The sequence below is a fragment of the Miscanthus floridulus genome, chromosome 8, assembly GCF_019320115.1.
Source record: "Miscanthus floridulus cultivar M001 chromosome 8, ASM1932011v1, whole genome shotgun sequence".
Taxonomy (NCBI): domain Eukaryota; kingdom Viridiplantae; phylum Streptophyta; class Magnoliopsida; order Poales; family Poaceae; genus Miscanthus; species Miscanthus floridulus.
Genome location: NC_089587.1, coordinates 76769832 through 76791880, shown reverse-complemented (window position 1 = coordinate 76791880; position 22049 = coordinate 76769832). Strand labels below are relative to the sequence as shown.

The 22049-nt window shown below is 42.7% G+C and overlaps 1 pseudogene; it reads right to left on the bottom strand.

The window, feature by feature from the left end:
- Nucleotides 1-880: 880 nt before the first annotated feature.
- On the bottom strand, nt 881-20655 carry LOC136476743 (C2 and GRAM domain-containing protein At1g03370-like; annotated as a pseudogene).
- Between the last annotated feature and the right edge of the window lie 1394 nt (nt 20656-22049).

Sequence of the window (22049 nt, the reverse complement as noted above, 5' to 3'; positions counted from 1 at the left end):
GAAACGGACTTGGAATGTTCTAGCGACGAGACGAGGCGAGGCGACGGTTGATATTTTGGGCGGAGGGAGACGCGGCACTTCCCTCTGTTCTCTTCTTCATATAGATAGAGGGCAGCTTTTTTATTACTCCCACGGTCAAAAAAATGCAATTCTTAAATAGTATCATATTTTAGTATACCAATTATAGATAAAAAATATAAATATTAAAAAAATATATTTTTATAATAAAATTAATTTGGATTTATAAATGTGAATATTATTTACTGAAAATTTAGTTAAATATGAAGCACTTTACCTGATATGTATATCGTAGTTGTATTCTTTTAGATACGGAGGTAGCAGGCATCTGCGTGGCAGAGACGAAGGGAGGCGTTGGGTGTTGGCCAGCAGCAGACAAGCCGCCGCTGAAAGCCACCGCCTAGTTTATGGCAGGTCACATGGCGTGCGTGCTCCTCTGTTCTTTCTGATGATCTATCTGATCGAGGGATGGAGAGCACGTCGCCCGGCGCCCGCCGCAGCTAGCCTCACCGGTCGGTTTCTTGGATCGGAGGCCAGCGAAGCAAATCAATGGCAGCATTGGCAGGCACCGCACCAGCGACGTCTCCGGGCATGGGCGTGACGCCGTGACCCGCGCACCAGTCCAGCTTCGCTCGGATTGGACAACAAGAAGACCCGGGCTGGTGCCGCTGGTCTGGTCCCTTTCATGCTCAGCAGCAGGGATTCGGTTCGGTGTCAGTGTCACGTCTCCTTCCGCCGGCCGGATAACAGTGCAGTGCCCCTCTTCTTCCTGATCGGCGTTCAACTGAACCGCCGCCATGAATGAACAGATTTAGGCCTGCTCCCTGCCTGTAACAATAACTAATAAGGCTAAACTCCACAGCTTTGTTCCTTCACTTATTCTCGGACGTGGACTTCGTACAATTCCAACATGTGTTGTGACCAAAGAATCATTCAATTCAAAGCCTATCTGAGGCAATTCATTCCACTACAACAGAGAACAACTTGCAAGCAGAACATACAGCTACATCATTGTCTATTGAGCTATCCTATAACCTTGTTCTGTAATAAATATCCCAAGTAACGTTCATGGCTATGCTGGAACGAACCAATGTGTGGTACACCAGTTAGTATCCAAACGCTGCAGACATCAGCTTTGATGCTTGATCGATCAGGTACAACAAAACTGATGGAGGATGGGCATGAATCACTGAATCAGAATCGGTTGTTGTTGCTGTCTGTCAATCTTCAGCCAAGCTTTCAATGTACAGTCAGGGAATGCTAATGTTCAGTCACTGATCGGTAGTGTTATGCACAAGAACAGTGGGTGAGACGTCAAAGGCCATGCTGCTCCGTCTATCTGGCGCCGTGCGAGAGCTCCCTCGACGCCAAGTTGAACATCTTCAGGCGAGCGAACGAGCTGGAAAAGACGTTCTTCTCGATTCGCTTCTGGTGCCTGGTGCTCTTTGACCACTCGATTCCCAGGGAGACTTGGACATTGCTTCTCTTTGCTTTGGAGGGAGGTCCTCGATCTGGTACTTTATGTGGAGCTGCAAAAAGCCACGAGAGAGGAGAGCAGGTCAGATGTGCCGTGTTTCTTTTCTTCTGCTGGTATGGAGAAAGTCGGCGCAGCAGGTTTGATCTTTCATATGATTGGGAAGGACCTGCTGCTGTTTTTTGTCTCCACATAGCTACCCCTTGACCATTTTACAGCACAGGATTGCGGAATATCATGCCATTGACTAATTGACCAAATGACAAGCATTCTTTTTCGATAAAGGAAGCATTTAATATGTTTCAAGATCATTACATCGAGTAATTTAGAAGCTGAAAATACTCCATCTAACAGACTTCGCTTTTCGTTAAAAAAATAGAGACTCTGACAAGCTGGTTTAAATGATGTTGCCCTTCTGTTACAATAACATGTCTAGTATAAAGAGCATAAGATAAAAATAAAAGCTGGCGCATGTTTCCCACATGGAGAGTGTTGATGCAAAAGTGGATCTGCAAACACAAAGGGCTAATACCCGAATCGATATCCAAAGCGTGCCAGTCGATTTGACCTGCTAATCGACAAGGATGAAGAAACGAACACTTTGGTCCTGACAACAGCGATACGCCCGGAAGTCACGGCCAAGAGGTGCTCACGCGGAACTCGAGAATCGCCGAAGATCGCACTGAAGCGATGCAGCTCGCCGAATCAATGAGAACTCGTAAAAAGAAAAGTATGCAAATTGACGAAGTCGCCGAAAAGTAGATGCAAATAGGAGTAAAAGTTGGTTTTGATATTGATTGATATATATCTTTTTACATTGCCCCTTACTCCATACTTATACCCTGATCTAAAGAGACACAACCGAACACAACTAGGACACCAATCCCATATCTAAGGAAACACGTGACTCTTACATGAATCATACTCTAACTAATATAAAAAAGGAAATCAACTTCTATCTATTTCCCTGTCCGCCTCAATTACGATGGAAATCTCACCGTCCTCCTTCCCATCGGCATACTCCCTATTTCATCGGCAGTAGTCTTCAAGCCTTCCTTCATCGGCATATTCCCTGTTTCATCGGCAGTAGTCTTCAAATCTCCCTTCATCGGCATCGACAAAAACACCTCCAACCTTATCGGCAACGCCCGAGTCCAAGTCAACCTTTCCATCGACCACCACCAGCTATCGGCAACCATCTATACAAGCTGGCTTTCATCGGCTATCAAAGTATTTAATAACTTTCCCCTTACCGATTAGTCCACTCTGATTATTTTGACACGTGCAAAAAACGGTGTCAACACATGCCCCCCAATTTCGGAGTATAAAACCATTAATGCTCCGAAATTTACTCCAGATAACGCTTGCCTTCGCCCGATTACCGTAACTCACTCTCCAAGCCAAAACTTGATCTGTTATCAAATCCAATCAAATTTAATCTTGATTCACACTTCAGTAAATATCGCACAATCTCCAACCACTCCTGCCTTGATTATGGTTAAGATACCGAAACAACAACCCATCGGCAAGATTATAACGCTGCCATTTTCAGAATTAAAATATCCTGTATCGATATCCCTTCCAAGTCATGATTTCTTGCCATCAACTCATCTATACAATCCCCTGATTATCGTGCGAACAGTTACCATATCCTTCTGAACCGTCTCGACCTATATGCGCGCGACATAGAGATAAGTCCAAAATACCCTTACTCTGGGCGGCTTATAAATAGATTTCTCCGGAACCCTCATTTCCTTCCTTCAGCCTTCAATCCTCGACATTTTCTCTCTCCGGCGGCGACTCCGACGAACAACCGCGCGACCTCAACCAAGAAGAACCCTTCTTCGGCGCTAACTTCAAGTTTCCTCAAGACCATGGCCATCAACTTCGACGTTCCCGCGGTTCGCTCTACTTCCATTACCCTTTACTTTGATCTTTTCGCAAATTCATTCAATTGGTGAATTTTTTTTTCTTTTTTTTTTCTATTCTCTGGATTCTATAACCTTAGGAACTGCGCAACAAATTAATTATCCCAACCGATCAGCCGCACGTCCAATGCCTCGGACCAATGGGCAACCCAGATCCAACCGATCTGATCAATGCAGAGGTTAACAGAATTCCCTTTAGAGCCCAAAATTTCTCTCTGAATTTGTGGAAAGACACATTCCGATCTTGGCCCAAAACCACCAAGGGGTGGAAAGACTGGTACTTGAGAGTTAATAACTCGATGCAAGTATACTGGGCAGAACGAAGATTAGACCAATGTATCAGGCTCTCTATTGCCGATATGCAGAAAAATGAATCAATGATAATTGCAGCCGCTTATTTCTGGTCAGATACAACCAATACTTTTATGTTTGGACATGGCCCAGCTACCCCTACCCTTGCCGATGTCCACATGCTTACTGGCTTGGACATCTCAACTGCCGACGAAGGCTCCATCTATGGTAGAAAGCCTGAATATAGAGTGAATACCCGTAACATCGGCGGTTGGACAGGATATATTCAAGAATACCAGAAAACCGGGACACCTAGCCAGAGGGAACATGCCACATTCCTGAATATGTGGTTAGAAAAATTCATCTTCTGTGGTCGATCAGTAGGACCAACCAACGCCTTCCTCCCTGCAGCTGAACTTCTAGCTAATGGCGCAAGGTTTCCTCTTGGCCGATACCTTCTGAGCTCCACTTATCATCTTCTTCACCAAGTGTCTCAGAAGCTTCTGCTTGGCGAACCCATCGGCAACCTGGGAGGCCCGTGGTGGTTTATCAACATGTGGCTAAATGCCCATATGCACAAACGTTTGCAATGGGACTTTTTTGCTCAACAATTCCCACGAGAAATTGCTGAAGATTATGTGCTCGGGGATGATGAATCGGCAACACGCTCACCCCTCAATTTTGGTGAAGCCATAATCGTCCTCCCTGGAACAGAAGCCAACGAAGACCAAATCGGCAGATTCTTTCAAAGCTTCTATAATGGTCTTTCTCGTGATCATAGGGCCTGGGTACCTTATATCGACGAAGAAAACAGATTCCCCCTTCTTTTCAACTTTGCCGATGACACTCTGAATCAAGATAATGAGCTCATGATGGCTATCATCACTCCCAGGGCAATTCCAGTAAACACATTCGGCAGCGGGAAAAACACCAACATTACATATGAATTTTACAACCCATCGGCAGTATCCCGCCAATTGGCTTTTGGGCAATTGCCAATCAAACTCTGCTTTGCCGATGTGATCAAACCCAGGGAAACAATCACCTGCGGAACAGACTGGAACAAGGTAGTACAACTTTCTCCTGATGCCGATACCACAGATGTCGATATATCCACCTGGACACCAATCTCTTTCATCACCGAGTCATACAAGCAATGGTGGCGAGAGTGGAAAGAGCAACTGTTCGCGACTTCTGTTCACACATATCGGCACATGATCGATTCTGAATATGCCATCCCTGACGACGCGGTAAATTTCCTTTGAACTCCCTTCTGCTTTTCCTTTCATTTATCAGTAACTGATTCCCTTGTAACAGGTTAATAACCCAGCACCATCGGTGAGCAAAAGTGGGAAACCCTTCAACCTCCAGCCTGTTTCTCCAACATCGCCGATCGGCTACAACGCTCCCACCTTAGCCGCTTTGACCCGCCAGAAGATTCTTACTAAGACCACCACTTCTAAGTCCAAATTGGCTACATCCAGGGCTACCCCATCGGCCGCTGCTACAACCTTGGTCAAAGCCTTTAAGGTAACAACCTTGTTTATTTTCACTTATGCCGATCACAAACTATATTAACCTTAATCATCAGGGGGTAAGAGCTGCTACGGGATCGTCATCGGCAATTCCGCCGACATCAAGCACCACTCCTTCAGAGGTAACTTCTTGACTTTACATTTTACCTGTTAAATATCATATCTTACACTTGTTTTTGCAGCAACAATTGGGTACATCGGCAAACGTACCAGATGCCCAAGCTTCACAATCAAGTGTCGATGCCCCCCAGCCAATCGTTGCCGATGTCCAAGCAAAGCGCAAAGCTTCAACAGATACTGAAGCACAGCCAAAACGACAAAGGTCTATGCCGATCCCTACATCTGCCCCAATGTCATCGGTCATCATACCTCAAGAGCCCACCACCGATGAAGTCACAGAGGATATCCCATCGGCAAGCTCAGCCGATCCACACGACATACTCCAGGTTGCTTCCTCCAGTCAAGCACAAGAAATTGCCTTGAAACAGGTAAACCGATTAACCTATCTGATTTTACAATACTCATACCTACCCCTGATTGATCTCCTTGTCTTTCTTTCAGGAACAAGATTCTCCGAACAGCCTATTTTCCTTTGCCATCGACATTTCTGACGACGATGGAGAGGAAACAAGTTCTTCCATTGCACTGGGAACAATATCGGCAGAGACTAAATCCAAGTTGGAAACCCTCCTGAACTTGCTACAGCAAAGTACTGCCCAACTGGTAGATGATTCGGACCCCGCAAAGGCAATTTTCAAAACAATTCGTGGCCAGGTCCCTGCCGATATTGAAGAAGTACTCTTCTCAGCAGCTCACTTAGAAAGCCGTCAACTGCAATATCAACGGGCTGCTCAGCGCATTGCCGATAGAGCAGCTCAAGCTCAACTTAAAGGAGAGATGCTACAACTGAAACAAATCGCTGATGAGAAGCACAAGGGCATCGTCAACTTGCAGACCTCGGGTGCTGCACTTAAGCAAAAAATCTTGGATCTATCGGCAAGGAAGGCAGCTCTATTGGCTGAATTGAAAGAAATCGATGCAGCCTTAACTCATGCTCAACAAGAAGAAAGCCAGCTACCCAATGCCGTCAAAGCCCTTCAGCAAGAGAGAGATATCCAAGCTCGCAAAGCTTTAGTCATGAAGAAGAAACTCAAGCCTGTGGAGGGTGCTGCCGATGACGATATCAAGGAAATGGAAGAAGCCGACCAGATTCGCCTGCGTGCGATATTAGCTATCCAATCCTTGCTGAATGTGTAATCTTATTTATTGTATCGGCACTTTATAAGACATTGATACTCTTGCATAATTCCAGCCGATAGTACTGTTATCGGCACTTATACTCTTATGCATCTGTCCAGATACTAGGGTAATATTTCTTTAAATATTTTCCATTTAACGCTCTGGGAAACACAACCCCTTCGAGGGTTTCTAAAATATATGCATTGCCAGGAATAGACTGATTTATCCGATATGGACCTTCCCAATTAGGAGACCACTTTCCAAACTTTGAACTTTTAGTCCCAATCGGTAAAATCAATTTCCAGACCAGATCTCCATCGGCAAACTCTTTTACTTTCACCTTCTTGTCATACCATCTAGCTACTCTTTTCTTATTTTCTTCAATACTAACTAAAGCCCTTAACCGATGACCCGCCACATCTTCCAACTCATCTTTCATAAGAGTATTATACTCATCGGCTGTCAGCTGATTTTGAGAACGTATTCGTCTAGAGCCAACCTTAATTTCCCAAGGCAACACTGCATCGTGTCCATATACTAACTGATAAGGCGTTACTTTGGTTGCACCATGGCATGACATCCGATATGACCACAAGGCTTCATTTAATACTGTATGCCACCTCCTAGGATTTTCTTCAATTTTGCGCTTAATGAGTTTGATGATCCCTTTGTTAGAAGCCTCAGCTTGACCATTAGCTTGAGCATAATATGGAGAAGAATTTAAAATTTTAATTCCCATACCCACAGCAAACTCATCAAATTCTCCTGATGTAAACATAGTGCCCTGATCGGTAGTGATAGTCTGAGGAATACCAAATCGGTAAACAATATGCTCTTTCACAAAATCAATCATATTGACCGATGTCACCTTTTTTAAAGGAATTGCCTCAACCCACTTTGTAAAATAATCGGTAGCAACCAGGATAAATTTATGTCCCTTACTCGATGGCGGATAAATCTGACCAATGAGATCAATAGCCCATCCCCGGAACGGCCATGGTTTGATTATAGGATTCATAGCCGACGCAGGCGCTCTTTGAATATTACCAAACCTTTGACACCCCTGGCATCCCTTAAAATATTTAAAACAATCTTCAAGAATAGTCGGCCAATAGTACCCATTCCTTCTGATCATCCATTTCATCTTGAAAGCCGATTGATGTGCCCCACATACTCCTTCATGAATTTCACCCATCAAGCTTTTCGATTCATCATTGTTAACACATCTGAGTAAAACTCCATCTATAGTTCGATAATATAATTCATCATCGAGGAGCACATATTTGGTAGCTTGGAACCTTATACGTCTCTCAACCTTTCTACCTGGATCCTTTAAATAATCGACAATCTCTTTCCTCCAGTCATCGGTATCAACTGCCGATGTTAGCACTTCCTGAATAGGCTGATACTCTGAAGCATGCTGAGCTAGTCGATTAGCTTCCTCATTATGCAATCGAGAGATATGTTCAAGACGAAAATCTCTAAATCCTTTCAATAATTGCAAACACCTTTCATAATACGAAATCAAGGCTTCACTTCGGCATTCATAACTTCCAGCCAATTGATTTATAACTAGCATAGAATCACCAAAGATTTCAACAACATCGGCACGTATCTCCTTCAGCAATTCTAACCCTTTTATCAAGGCTTGATATTCAGCTTGATTGTTTGTTGCTGTAGCAACAATCGGCAATGAAAACTCATACTTCTTCCCTTGAGGTGAAATTAACACAATGCCGATACCTGCTCCTTCACCACATGTGGACCCATCGAAGAAAAGTATCCAGGGAGCAATCCCCAGAGAATCCACCGTGTTACAATGCTGAGTGACAAAATCAGCCATCACTTGCCCTTTAACTGCCTTAGTTGATTTGTAGCGTAGTTCAAATTCTGATAATGCTAAAATCCACTTGCCGATTCTACCACTTAATATCGGCATCGACAACATATACTTGACCACATCGTCTTTGCATATGACCGTACATTCGGCAGATAACAAATAATGCCTCAATTTGATACAAGAAAAGTATAAGCACAAACACAATTTCTCGATAGCCGAATACCTCGTCTCAGCATCTACTAATCTTCTGCTCAAATAATAAATAACACGTTCTTTCCCTTCACATTCTTGAATAAGAGCTGAACCGATAACTGCATCATCAGCTGACAAATATAACCTGAAAGGCTTCCCATGTTGAGGTGGAACTAGCACCGGAGGATTTGATAAATATTTCTTAATTTCATCAAGGGCTAATTGCTGTTCAACTCCCCATACAAATTCCTGATCAGCTTTCAATCTAAGTAATGGGCTGAAAGCCTTGATCTTACCCGACAGATTAGATATGAATCTTCTAATGAAATTAATCTTACCGATCAAAGATTGTAATTCGGTCTTATTGGCAGGAGCAATCACCTTGTTAATTGCATCAATAGACTTCCTACTGATTTCAATGCCCCGCTGATGCACCATAAAACCCAAGAATTGTCCTGCCGATACACCAAATGCACATTTATTAGGATTCATCTTCAATCCATGCTTCCTTGTGCACTCCAGTATCTTTCGCAGATCGGCTAAATGTGCTGTGATATCTCCAGACTTAATCACTACATCATCAATGTAGATCTCCACTAATGTGCCGATGTATTCATGAAAAATAAAGTTCATAGCTCTTTGATAAGTAGCACCGGCATTTTTCAAACCAAACGTCATGACTATCCACTCAAACAACCCCACATGACCTGGACATCTGAAAGCAGTCTTGGGAATATCTTCCTCAGCCATGAATATTTGATTGTAACCTGCATTACCATCCATGAAGCTGATAATTTGATGTCCAGCTGCAGCATCAATCAACAAATCAGCAATCGGCATTGGATAGCCATCCATTGGTGTGGCTTTGTTGAGGTTCCTGAAATCAATACAAACACGAAGTTTTCCATTTTTCTTATAAACAGGAACCACATTAGAGATCCACTCTGCGTATCGACATTGCCGAATAAACTTTGCTTCAATTAATTTAGTTATTTCGGCCTTAATGTCAGGAAGTACATTAGGGTTGCATCGGCGCGCTGGCTGCTGATGTGGCCGAAATCCAGATTTGATAGGTAACCGATGTTCAACTATCGATCGGTCTAATCCAGGCATCTCGGTATAATCCCAAGCAAAACAATCTTTATATTCTTTTAATAAATCTGTTACTCGCTGCTTACACTTGGAATCTAACTTAGCACTAATAAAAGTAGGTCTTGACCTATTACCATCACCAATATCTACTTCTACTAAATCATCTGCCGATGTGAACCCTTGACCTAATTTCCCATCATCGGCAAACCTATCCATTAAAACTCCTCTTCAGAACCGACTGCTTGGATCGGTGGAATTTCATAATCAGCAACTCTAAGGAACTCTTTTTCCCAAGCTTCTCCTGATATGCATTTAGTTCGCTCATAAGTATCTGATTCTGCCGATGCGATGATATAAGAAGAATCACCAGGGACGATCTCAATCTTATCCCCAATCCACTGTACGAGGCATTGATGCATTGTAGAAGGAACACAACAATTAGCATGAATCCAATCCCTCCCTAGAAGCAGATTATATGCACCCTTGCCGTTGATAACAAAGAACGTCGTTGGCAAGGTTTTGCTGCCGATAGTCAATTCCACGCACACTGCTCCTTTAGCCGGTGACACATTGCCTTCAAAATCTTTCAACATCATATCGGTTTTGGTCAAGTCTTGATCCCCCTTACCAAGTTTCCGATACATCACATAAGGCATAATATTAATCGCAGCCCCTCCATCAATAAGTACCTTAGACACAGGCTGCCCATCAACTCTGCCCTTCACAAATAAAGCCTTAAGATGCTGTCTCTCGTCATCGGTAGGTTTCTCAAAAACGGCCATCATTGGATCTAGTGTTAACTGAGCTACTTGATCAGAGAGAACAACTTCTTCCTCATTATCAGATAGTGCCAAAAACTCCATCGGCAACATGAATACCATATTAACATCTGCCGATGGACCCTTATTTTTGTGTTTTACCTGCCACTGCTGATGACCAGGCTTTTCATTGGAGGAATTTTCCTCTTGGTATAAATCCTCCTGACGCTCACGTTGCATCCTCCTCTGCGTCTTTGTCAGACCCTCTGGGCACCATCGAGGAAACTTGGTTTTCCAAACCGGCTGATAACAAGTCCTAGTTGATTCTACACGACGTATATTAGGGTCCCTGTAGAATATTTCCTCATCGGGAACTCTCGCGTTTGCCATCTCCTCAAGCTCCTCTTGATTCCTTGGAAAATATCCAGCGCGTTTACCAAGCCTCTCATGTACACTAAGTCTGCCCCCCAGCCGATCATGCACTGATGCTCTGCCTCTGATCGGTTCGTTGATAGACAAACCCTGATTACCACGTTGAAACATCCTTTCTGAACGATTGACTCCGTAATAACCATTACACTCAGGGCAATTTTCAACAGTTGGCAATTTAATACCTTCTTCCCAGCAATGGATGAAGAACGGACATCTCCAATGATCTTTATGTCGATTCCACTCTTCCTGACGTCTCATTTCTTGCTGTTGCCGATATCGGTCATTACGTTGACGCCAACCCTCCTGCTGCCTTCGATGAGTAATCACAATGCCAGGTCGAGGAGGTTTTTTGGAACTACTGCTTTCCCCTAGTAAACCCTTACTCTTTGCATCATCGGTAGTTATCCGATGTTGGGGGTCTACTGACGCGTTTTTCTCAGCAGCTTCTGATGTCAATACCTTGGTCTTTCCTTTGGCATCCAACATATTTGCTGGAAAAGGGTGTTGATCAATTTTCATCGGCTTCTGGGTCTTGGAAGTACCAAACTTAATTCTCCCAGATTCAATAGCCGATTGTAACTGTTGCCTGAATACCTTGCACTCATTTGTACTGTGTGAAGTTGCATTGTGCCATTTGCAGTACAAAATCTTCTTCAACTCTTCTGCCGATGGAATCACGTGATTAGGTGACAGCTTAATTTGGCCCTCTTGAAGCAGAAGATCAAATATTTTATCGGCCTTGGTGATATCAAAGGTAAACTTTTCTGGCTCTTTTTGACCAAAGGGACATGATATCGGCTTTTTATTCTTAACCCACTCAGCTAAGCCGATAACTGGTTCTTCATCAGAGTCAGAATCTCCTACCTCTTCAACAAATGATACCTTTTTACTCCAGTTCTTTTTAGGTTCAAAAACCCTAGTGTCCTGATCAGAGATCCTTTGCACAAGATGACTGAGGCTTTCAAACTCCTGAGAAGCATATCTGTCCTTAAGATGTGGCAATAACCCCTGGAAAGCCAAATCGGCAAGCTGCCGATCATCCAGCACCAGGCTGTAGCACTTATTTTTTACATCTCGTAACCTTTGTACAAAGCTCTCTACCGATTCATCATTACGTTGTCTCAATTTTACTAAATCGGTAAGCTTCTTTTCATGGATTCCAGTAAAGAAGTACTTGTGGAATTGTTTTTCTAGATCAACCCAGGTAATAATAGAATTTGGTGGCAATGAAATGAACCATGTAAATGCTGATCCAGACAGAGATGATGAAAATAATCGAACTCTTAACTCATCTCTGTTAGCTGCCTCTCCACATTGAATAATGAAGCGATTGACATGTTCCATTGTTGATGTATCATCTTGCCCAGAGAATTTAGTGAAATCCGGTACCTTGTACCGATTTGGGAGAGGAATTAAATCGTATGCAGGAGGGTACGGAGTCCGATAAGAATACGTATTGACCTTGGGCTTTATCCCAAACTGATCCTTCATAATTTCTGCTATCTTATCGGCCCAAAAAGCATCAGCCTCCTGCTGACGAACTGGTTGAACTTCTACCGGAGGTGCCTGCTGACATCCCTCCACATATCTTTGTGGCCCACGATCTCCAGCAATCGGCATATTTGCCGTTACCTGTGGTCCATTAACCTGTTGGAAAGGATTCATCGGCTGAGCTGCCGATGCTTGATTCTGGAAACCAGCTTGCATATGACCTTGTTGAATCCCTGCGACCTGCTGATTTCGCTGAACTGTATGCTGAACAGGTAATTGTCCTGACCAATCATTATTAGAACTCATCGGTACAAAACTTACCGATGGCTGGTAATTTGCTGATATTGTTGGATAATTATAACCGGTTTGAGGCAGGAACTGAACCCCAGTTTGACTTGTAGCAGGGGCTTTCTGCTGCATCGGCAGTAAGCTTGCCGATGGACTTGAATTGAATGTCTGAACCATAGGCATCTGAAAACCTCCTGGAGTTGGTTGCACAGAAGCTAGCTGCGGCATATTGAGGCACTTGAGCCATCGGCCGAAACGGCCGATGGTATAGGAGCTCTCCCTACTGCATCAAACACTTGAGGTAATCTAGGATTGAAAACAGATGACTCCGGAGGCATACCATATCCCCACCAATTAGTAGGAATCTGGCTATTCTGAGACACAGGGCCTGACATAGCTGATGCCGATAGATCTGTATTAAGCTGAATTCGCCCTCCTGGTAGTACCTGATCTGATCGTATCGGTGTAGATTGAATATTAGGTGAACCTGCCGATACTGGAGGGGAAGAAACTTCTGTACCCACAACAGCCGAAGGAGCCGATAGAGTTTTGACAGATGTCGGCTCTGGTTGATGATAGGCAGGCCCGACGTAATGTGGTGCCACTTGTCCCTCTTTGAGAGTTCGAACCACAGCATTATGAACAGTATTGGACAGCACATTGGAATGATTAATCAAAGCATGATTTACTGCAGAATTAACCATCTCTTGAAGTTTACCAGGATTGGAGTCAAAGGTAACCTGCCGAGGTAATGGCAAATCTTGCTTCTGGATGACTTGTCCACTCTTGTTCAAGCTGAACGATCTCAGACAAAGCTGCTTGTATTCTTCTACAGCTTTTCCATAGCTTGCCTCTGTTCTTCCTTGAGATCTTCTTCTGATACTGCGATGATGTTCCCTGGATCGATCTCGGAATTGAACATATTGATTGATTGGTCCCACCGGGCGTGCCAAAAGATGTGTTGATGCAAAAGTGGATCTGCAAACACAAAGGGCTAATACCCGAATCGATATCCAAAGCGTGCCAGTCGATTTGACCTGCTAATCGACAAGGATGAAGAAACGAACACTTTGGTCCTGACAACAGCGATACGCCCGGAAGTCACGGCCAAGAGGTGCTCACGCGGAACTCGAGAATCGCCGAAGATCGCACTGAAGCGATGCAGCTCGCCGAATCAATGAGAACTCGTAAAAAGAAAAGTATGCAAATTGACGAAGTCGCCGAAAAGTAGATGCAAATAGGAGTAAAAGTTGGTTTTGATATTGATTGATATATATCTTTTACATTGCCCCTTACTCCATATTTATACCCTGATCTAAAGAGACACAACCAAACACAACTAGGACACCAATCCCATATCTAAGGAAACACGTGACTCTTACATGAATCATACTCTAACTAATATAAAAAAGGAAATCAACTTCTATCTATTTCCCTGTCCGCCTCAATTACGATGGAAATCTCACCGTCCTCCTTCCCATCGGCATACTCCCTATTTCATCGGCAGTAGTCTTCAAGCCTTCCTTCATCGGCATATTCCCTGTTTCATCGGCAGTAGTCTTCAAATCTCCCTTCATCGGCATCGACAAAAACACCTCCAACCTTATCGGCAACGCCCGAGTCCAAGTCAACCTTTCCATCGACCACCACCAGCTATCGGCAACCATCTATACAAGCTGGCTTTCATCGGCTATCAAAGTATTTAATAACTTTCCCCTTACCGATTAGTCCACTCTGATTATTTTGACACGTGCAAAAAACGGTGTCAACAGAGAGAAAAAAAGAGATGTTCTTGACTTGATCTCCTCTAGGTGGTTTTAAATTTAGATTGTACTACTCCCTAGTCCCTATTCAAGCTTTTGTTCTGTTTTGCAATGGCATGGTCAACTACACTTCCCAGGTGATATGTGGAAACAGACAATCTGGCATAATCCAATACACAAGAAAGGAGGAACTTTCCAAGCACAACAAGTGGAGCATGCAAATTCTACCCAGAATGCCAGAGAGAAAGAAGATTCAGGTATATGTATACATACCGTAAAGACGTCGCCAAGAAGGACTCCTTGGAGCTCCATCACCTCTTCAATAATCCATCATTTCTTATTGGGCATAGGAGATTTCTGCTGGGTTCCTGTCACTTCTCCGCCAACGGGAGACAGCTTCTTGCTAAACTTGTAATGAATTTGTCGTTGATATTCATTGGGTTTATCTGTTTCCCACGGACCATCAGAAAGGAGCAAGAGATACATGAATGTCAGTTTCGACCTCTTATGATGGACCACAATACAGGTAGTAAATGAAACTTGAAGGAGTGCAGGACTGGAGGTGTATATTAAGATTTGCCATGGTCTGTACAAGTTAACTGAACTTACATTGGTCGAAATGGTTGAGGAGTAAACTTCAGTCATCTGAAGGCTCTTTGCATCCTCAATACCAACAAAAATCCCACTGTCCTCACTCTGAAGGGTGTTAATTTGGGACTGTTCTTCAGCAAGCTGTACTTTTAGCTCCGTGCTCATAAGATCTTGCCTTCCATAATGCCATTATTGTCCTGTAGAGCACAAACGATATTTATTCTGGCAAGAACCATATAAATCATGCAAAAGATATTTCAAGAATCAAGGCACTGTTAGTCAGACACAAATTATTTCCAGAGTTTCATTCATAAGAGCCATATGACACATATTCCACGTCTTTAAGAAAATTGGGCATTTACCTATTGGCCACACTAAATGATGCAAAAGACTGCAAGCAGAACTTAAGCTTTCCATTGTCCATGCTCTTTGCACCATGCTTTGCATCCATGCCTCTGCCTTTGTGAAGAGTTATTATAATGGACGGACTCCATGATGATATTGACTGAGGTATTCCCTGTATGTCTTCAATATCCTCCCATAGAAAGTAAAATTTTGTTTTCCTCCCAAACATGCTTGAATAAAACCCAATTGTTCTTGGAGATAAGAAAAGATGACCCTGAAATTAAAAGTAGAAGAGTCTGTCAGTTGACTGGACAGGTAGTGAACTATTCAGAATCATTGTGGAACATGAACACAGTAAGTTGATCCAATAAATCAAACAAAAGCAATAGCATATATACAAACATTTAAATCACATAGCATGGAAGGGACAATATGAGCATGTCTTTCCAAAAATAAAAATCAAGGCACAAGACACTGCTGGCTTACATCTTCAGTTGGTTTCTTTTTTGAAATCAGAACTGATGTGATTGCAAGAAAATGTTCCTGAAATTTTCTCTACTTTTCAATATAAAATTGTAAATCAGCTGTTATATCTTTCATTCATAGTTCAGAAAATGTGCGCACACAAACACTTTTGAAGTATTATCCCTCAGCATCTTCCATAGGGAAAAGGATCACAAAACATATATTTATATTTATCATGAAATCTGATAATTTGTGTAAGCAAAAATCAAACGATTACCTGTGTAGGCAATTTCCTCTTCAAGTAGCAGGTAAAACTGCTAATGAGAAATTCTTCTGCTGGCAAAGAGAAGAGTTCCTGAAATGCAGTATTGGTCCGAGGAGACCTCAACGTCATCTGGCAAAAGTTACAAAAATTAGATCTGGAAAGTCATCTTCTTCTCTATTAATATAAATTGGCACAACTAGTGCTGGTTCTTTCAAAAAAATCTGGAAAGTCATGCAGTAACAGTGTACTTCCAGCAGAAAGGCATGGGAGCTCTCACCTTCTTACCAACCTCTTTCCCCATTTTGCTCAAATACTCGGTGACCATGCCAGTCCCCTTTGAGTTGTTCAAGAAAATCCTCAGATGCAACTTGGACTGCCAAGACTGAGCAAGGTTACCTTTAAGAGGAATCCACACATCAGCTAACTCTGACAAGTTTGATTTTACAAAGTTAACTTCCGCATGTTCAAGGGATGTAACTTCATCAAATGGTCCATCAAAGTCATATACATGTATACTCATCACTGACGGTGGATCATCCATTGCGTCAAATTCAAAGATTTCTGCAAGATTTGGTGAAGTAGGTTTAGTTGCTTGTTGCATGACCTAACAAAACACGTAGTGTTTCTATGCTACTAAAATTTGGTAAAGATCAAATTTACAATTTTCTAGTGATGGTAGGAGATGACAGGGTATAAGAAGCCGGAAACAGTTCCAGAAGACGTATACCATTCCACTGAGGTTCTAGTGTTTGGAACTTGTTCTTGTTTTGCCATTGCAAGTAAATACCACATAAGGATCAGAGAAACCAGTAGCATCGACTGGAGCCAATTTGATTCCCTCTATTAAAGCAACTGTTAACAACCATCCATCACCTTTTGCTTTCACACCATGATCACCACCTACATGAGGAAAAAATTGAACAAAGTAAATATATATCACATTCATGCATATAAAATCCAAAAGCATACGTCAGAAAAATGCAAGTCATACTATTGTAGTCTTTTCTCCAAGAAGATCAAGCTATTGCGCTAGTTCCATAAGTTTTTTGAGAGAAAAAAAAACTGTAACAACTGAAGTTTTGTGATTTCTCCTTCTTTGTTTTTTAATTTTGTTGTACCTGAACTTTGTTTTAAAAGTTTTAATAAATTCCCTGTAGGGGCGCAAGCCCCTCCAGTTCATTAAAAAAAAAAGTTTTGTGATTTCTTATGTAACCAGACATAGAAGGTCCATTTTAAGAAGCTGATCTCAAGTAGAGTATCATTGTTTTGGTTACATCAATTTCAAGGTAAACTCAACTGTACCTGAACTTCGTCCTCTAACTAAAACTCGTTCTGTTATTGTAATAGGGAGAATCTTGTCCTTTCTTTCACTGAAACATGCAGTTACAGGAAGCCTCACGCGCGTTATCTCGCTCATGTGAACGTGGAGACCATAGCGCTGCAGTCCTCCAGGAGGTGGGCACATAACCAGCGGTGAGGTACGCGAATTTTAACCCAGGTGGACAGGCTGCCCACTGCAAGGCTTAGCCACGGCGCTATAAACGTTTTTGCTCATTAGTAGAAGAAGAGAAACTTGATAGGCTAGAGCCCCTAACTCTCTATAAGACTTCCAACAGAAACAGATGCACCACGATCATGAAAGAGATGAACCAGAAAACTACTGCACCTGCACACAACTCGCTGAACACCCCCCCCCCCCCCCCCCCCCTGTGCCGCACACACACAGGTGAGCAGCTCCGGAGGTTCGTAGCGCACACCAGAAATAACCTTCATTGATCACAGCCTTGGTTACCTTGTTCAGATCAGATGACATCATTGGAAACACAATCATTTCAAAACCTTAAGTATGTTGCATTTAAAAGACAATTTTATTGCTAAAAAAACAGACACCATTTTCAAATCCTTATTTTGTTTTTCATGCTAGAGATGCAATCAGATAGCACTGAAGATAAGGAAAGAAAAAAACAATTTACCTTTTTGTCCTCTAGCTTGAACAAAGCATGTAATATTCTTAAGTATGCGCTGTACTTGAAGAAACAACAGCCCACCCATGATAATTTCACTGAGCGAATCTGGCAGATCTAATCCTGGGAACTCAAGGCCTTGAACAGCACTTGGATTCACTTGTAGAACATGCAGAATAATGTAAAGAGACACAAAAAGGGAGGATAAGACACTAAAGTTGCAGAAGTACAGAAATGCTATCTTCCAATCAGATTCCTCGCCCCCTTGCAAAGAGGTCAGGACCTGTTCCTTGTCAGACCCAGAACCTTCTACGTCAATAGGCTTGATCTTTTGTGATAGTAAATCCGAAAACTGTGCATAGTTTTGCTCCAAGCCCTGCCTTGCTCCATTTTCTATCATACTTTTCATCATAGTACTCTGAAGAAAATTCATGTGCCAAGATACTACCAAATGTGATGTCTGTTGCTGAGAATCAAGTTCAGGACCTGGCATGATACGGAAAAGAATTTCTGTCCGAAAATAAGTACCACAGGGAACATCAGGAGTGCTCACACTCAATAAAACTGCATACTCTTTTCCATCAGCCTTCAAATAAGATTGTTCCTCCGTTGCTCGAACGGCTTTAACCAATTTTGATGGTGCAGTTGTGTATGTTACCACTCTCTTCAAGGAGTCCCCATCGTTATCAAGGCTTTGTTGTTGTTGTTGTTGTTGTTGTTGTTGGTGAGAAAAGAAGGTTATTCAGATCACTAGGTGAGGCAAGATACGACTGATTAACAAGAATTCCTTGTAGATTTACAGGCATCTCGACTCCTTCATGTCGTGATTCAAGAGATTTCAGTAGTTCACTGAATGGAGTCTCTGGGCACACATTATCAGTTTGACTCTCCGAAAGCTCACATCCACTTGCTTCCTCTTGAACTTCTTTTAAAGCCTCAGAGCTTTCAGAGGAGGTTGGCACTGTCTCGCCATTTTTTTTAGCAAATATTTGGCAGACACGATCAACAAATGATAGTTTATCAGACTTATCTGTTTTACCACTAGAAGTTTCAGTTCCATTCAAAGCTGCACTAGAATTCCCATTTGGCTTGTCCTCTGCAGCAGCTTGATTTCTATCAGTAACTTCACTACTTCTATCCTCTGCAGGGATTTCAGGATCTAACAGAATACTCATCGTCTTCTTTACAAGTTTCAGTTTCTCGATAAACAAATGCAATAGATGGAGCTGTGCTTTGGCTTGACAATGAATAGTCTCTGTATATCAGTTATTTCGGCTCCAAGGTCCTCAGACCATGATCGCGAGGCTCCAGATGATTCTAACGATATTGAGACACAAATCTTCCCTGCAAAAGTGAAAACAAATTTGAAAAAAATGAAGTGATGATCACTTTTCCTGAATAACAACATTAGCAATAATTTATGTACTAGATCTTATTGTACTTCGCAGCAAGTTATACTAGGTAGCCAGCAAAATGCAGACTCAGAAAGTCAAACAGTGAATTCTTATGAACAAAGAAAGATGCATGGCTGAACATAACAAAACAAAACAAAAATGAGCAACAAAACTAGATGAATGTGCATCATTACCACAATCGACCGTCTTGTTGGTTTTGCCCTTGGGAAGAAGCTGGTACCACCGGGTACCAGCACATCCTCTAATGGCACCCTCAACTGGCCCAGGAAGTCATCCATCTGGAGGATGTCCTCGTCATAGACATCAAGCTTGAGCACATCTTTGACATCGTCGACAAGGAAGCTGAACTCCTGATCCCAAGTCGGGTTCAGGTTCATCTTGATCACCTTGGTCTTGAATCGCTGCTTCCCAAGCTGCAGCTTCACGTACGGATCGCTGAAACCGTTGGAATCCATGGCCTGCAGGTTGCGTGCCTCGATCACACGAACAGTCAACCTCATCTCTGCTGCTCAACTGAACCCAAACCAGTTAGGAAACTCCCCTTGGCAGAAATCCCCAAGTAGAGAAGGAGAGGAATCACCAACCGAAGCGTAGAAATCGATCAAAGATCGCTCCTTTACCGATCCTGAGCGAAACTCCGCATCAGAAATTAACAAGAACAGTGGCTACCCCCAAGAAATCGGCAAGAGACACTGGCCGCTCTCCAATCCGCCGTCCAGTCCCAGCATCAAAGCAGCAGCAAGAACTCTCACCAAGTCAGATCAAATAACGCTCCTTCCGTTGACATTGCCAAATCCAACTTGAAGTAAAGAATCCCCAGTGACGCGGAGACACAATCAGATCAGATTTACACGCAGCAAAGACGACGGAAGCAAGAATGGGTAAGAAGAGCCACACGCGAATGGCAGGAACACGAAAGCAAATGACGGACGGAAGAGAAGCAAGCCCCGACCGAACTTGGAAACCGGTACTAGTATTTTACGGCTGAAACGCGCGTTCTTGGTTGGATCAAGTCAAAACCTCCCACAGGATTTCGTCAACGACACACACACGAACGGAGCGAGGAAGGGGAAGAAGGCGCCGCACCGCACTAGTGACGCGTACTCGATTAGACTAGCGATGGCCGTTCGCTTTCCCTGATTCGATTCGGCGCCTCGTGTTGTCTCCTCTCCCCTCCTCGGCTCCTCCCCCTCTCGGATGTCGAATCTTGTCTCGTCTCGGCCCTTCCCCGCGGTTGGGGTCGCCGTCGCCTGCTTTTGAAACCGCGGGGCTTTTGGAGGAATTCGTCAGGTTTTCTGCAACGAACTGACGGCTATCGGCACTATTTTTGTGTAAAAGAGGCAAAGCTGTGTTTGCCCGATTACTGCAAATGCCAAACCTTCAGGTGTGAAAAAATGGCATGTTTCGACGATTTTTGGTACTACTATAGTAGCGCTAACAGGTGACCTTTTTAGGTTCGATGCAAAATTCAGGTAACATTCAGAGGACTTCTTGGTTTGGTGTTGACGAGAGGGAAAGTTTGTCTCACAATATGTGCCTACTTTTGTCAATTTGCCTCGACCCAAAATTTTAGCACTTTTGGCTAGTATACTGCTGGTGCTAAGAGCAAAAGCTGGCAAAAAAATCAGTTACTTTAGCTGCCCTGATAAAATGAAATGAAAGTTCAACAATAAGATAACAAAGTTGTCAAACAATTTACTTTAATGTTTAGATACACAACAAATTCTATATATATAAAAAAAAAGTTAAGACGACTTATAATTTAGAACGGAGATAATATATAAATTCCAGACGCCAAGACAAGTAAACTAGTAAATTCTACCGGCGCAAACATTTGTGTTGACAAGAAAAAATGATGCCCTTTTCCAATTTTCATGCATTTGTCAAATGACATTTCGGTTTCCTACGTTCGTAGTTTCGTACTCCTTTGACAATTGACATGTATATATATAGCTGGATTATTTACTCAAGTCACTTCTCACTTCCAGTTTATGTTGCGAACTTAATGATGTACTCCGTACCAACTACTTGAAGGAAGCTTCCTCTGCTGGACATGGAGGCGTGATTAGTGTGCATATGGAGCGCCGACATGTATTGGTGGATCTATGTGTTTGACCCATATCCATCCATCGCGATTCATGGCCAAAGCGCACAATGATTAAAAAAAGGAACCTTGCACAATTACTGTGCACGCATATATCTACTCCTCGTTCCAAATTATAAATTATTTTAACCTTTTTTAAGAGTTAAAACATCTCAAATTTGACCAATAGAGAACTACAAAAATCATGCCATCAAATAGGTATATTATGGAAATATAATTAATAAATAATTCAATGATACTTAGTTGGTATCATAAATGCTATTATTTTGGTCAAACTTGATATACTTTAACACTCAAAAAAGTTGTTTGAATGACTTATAATTTGGAACGAATGGAGTAGTAAACTTAGAGCAAAGTTTGATTTATTTCTATTGGTTTAATGCCTCGTTACGGATGTGAGGTCTCAACGAGCAATGCAGGGAGCGACCCACCTTGGGGTTTTTCCGCTGCCAACCAAAGCCTCGGCCCCTCCGCGTCCTCCCATGTTGCTCCACGTATTGTCCTCTACCATGACATGTGCAAAGGATATTCATAAAGACTAAGGATCTATATGTTATAA